At 38.4% G+C, this 2,197-nt stretch overlaps 1 long non-coding RNA gene across 2 annotated transcripts; it reads right to left on the bottom strand.

Moving 5' to 3' along the window:
• Positions 1 to 522: 522 nt before the first annotated feature.
• Positions 523 to 1,725, bottom strand: LOC121563913. 2 transcript variants are annotated; one of them, XR_006000015.1, is made up of 5 exons: positions 1,637 to 1,723; positions 1,246 to 1,304; positions 1,046 to 1,158; positions 797 to 848; positions 523 to 599 (listed from the first exon to the last, which is right to left on the bottom strand). It is a non-coding gene; the product is annotated as an uncharacterized LOC121563913 (long non-coding RNA). The 2 variants fall into 2 exon arrangements; XR_006000016.1 differs by lacking the exon at positions 1,246 to 1,304 and having other exon boundaries at positions 1,637 to 1,725.
• Positions 1,726 to 2,197: the final 472 nt, after the last annotated feature.

The following is a 2,197-nucleotide window of genomic DNA, read 5'->3' as shown; positions in this document are numbered from 1 at the left end:
CTCGTTGGTGTTGTCAATGTCAGCAGCCCCAGCGACACTGGCCGGAGCACTTGGTCTTTGGTCTTTTCTCTTCAATTAGAGTTTCCTTTGAAGAGGTCTCAGAATGTCCATAAAGCTCAGAGAGCTGTAAATGGACAGAGACATACATAACTATCTGTATAGCACTTTGTGACATCTGCTGATGTAAAAAGGGCTTTATAAATAAATGTGATTGATTGATATCCTATAGCTGTTTCACAAATAAAACAAACCAAAGACATCCAACGTTGATAGTAACTCCTATGTAATATTGACCAACTTTTACCACCATATTATACACAGAAATGACAAAGATGCTTGACATTTTATTCAAAGAAACAATATTGGCATTGTAGATGGCTCTTATGTCTTACCTCAGTGGCCAGGCATGTCTCATCCTTTAGGTGCAAGAAGTTCAACTTCCAACGCTCCTCTTTCAGAAGCTGGATGTCTCCGTCGGGCGCAGTGTCCACGATGACATTTGGTATCCTTAATTCATCCTGTACTCTCTGGCCACTGAGCAGGATAACTATCTCTGTCTCTGTTTCCTGTAATTCCAGGCCCCTCTTTGCATCCCAAGTCTATGTAACAACATAATATGTCATTAAAAGACCGTTGATGTACCAGGTGAGACTGGACACTGGTCCATCATTGAAATGATGGGGGAAATTATGAATTTGAACTGATAGCTATTGTTTTTCTCTGGGTACAAAAATGAGCTTGCTGATATTTGAAGTGCTTTACAGTGGGTGTACTGTTTGCTCTACATAGTCCTCACCAATTCAGCTACAGAGACCTTCCTCCATCTCTTCCATGTCTCTGCCTCACGCCTTCATGTGAATATGGAAATGTATCAGACTGTGTCTGTCTACACTATCTATCAAACTATTGCTATCATCTAATATATTTTGATACATTCAGGTTATTATTTGGCCTTGTGTACTGATGTGATAAACTCAAATTACCTAAATGAAGTATAAAGTTTCGTACTTCGTATTTAAAAATAGTCTGAGAACACTGCACTTACTCCAGGAAGACTCTTTTCCCTGCCAGGAGCCAGGCCTTCATTGGTCTCAGAGGGAGGTCCAGTGGGAGCCTTCCCTGGGCTTTCAGCATACAGAATTGCCTCTTGAGCATTTTCTGCAATAGAGTCTTCAATTAGTGACTAAACCAGTTAGAATGTGGCAATCAGAGAGTGATATGAATTGGTTCATGGCAAAAACTTACTGCTCCTCCATGGAGAGTGATGAGGCCTTATTGATTATAAATGTTTGTTGGCCAAAACCCTGCAGAAAGAGCGAGGGTTACTGAGCACAGTACCCAACACCAGATGTCTACAGCAGTACATCTATCTTTTATTAATTCATGCTGGAAAAAGTTATCTAAATGGGAAGAATATACATTATACCTTACATAGAACAAGACCATGCAATATAAACAATGAAAATGCAGATGAGATTAATGAGATCTTAATTATGATGAGGAAGCAAGTCATCTTAGATTGTCGATAAATTGGTTGTATATCTAATAGATTCGATATGATCCAAGTAACGTTATTTTTCTCAAATGTCGAATGCGTGCAATATCGGTCATTCTCATTATGGGAAGACCTACTTACCTTACTGAGAACAATAAAAAATATTGATTGACTTGAATGAAGAATGCGCGTTTGCTATAGATATACTGTAGGTTGGTTGTGATTGTGAATAACTTAACCTCTGAGTGATACACATAGAATTAGGAATTAGAATGTATGTTATTGGGCATTGTGACGCGTATAGAATTATAATCTAGATTCGATTTCTATGGTGACGCGTTCCTTACTGCGGACAGAGTGCGTAATTTCTGAGCACATTTATTTGTCCTGTTGTATCATTTGCCCCGGGCAAATCCTATTTCTCCCTAATGAATACAGATCCTATAACATTTTTACGCGATGTCACGGGGAAAAAACGTATTTTATGATGGTTTATTGGCATTGAAAGAAAAATACATAAAACATGCAATACAGTATTCAAATGTGTTGGTTAATACATCTCTTCAAAGTTCAAGACAATAGGCAATTTAAAGGTGGTGTAGTATATGATGAATGGTGGCAATTATTGCTGTCAACAAAAGGAGTCTGCTCATACTGAACATTGATCATAAGGTTTATTCAGACCACAAGCTTCAGCATGAG

The sequence above is a fragment of the Coregonus clupeaformis genome, unplaced genomic scaffold, assembly GCF_020615455.1.
Source record: "Coregonus clupeaformis isolate EN_2021a unplaced genomic scaffold, ASM2061545v1 scaf1600, whole genome shotgun sequence".
Classification (NCBI taxonomy): Eukaryota; Metazoa; Chordata; class Actinopteri; order Salmoniformes; family Salmonidae; genus Coregonus; species Coregonus clupeaformis.
This window is presented reverse-complemented; position numbering and strand designations above follow the sequence as displayed.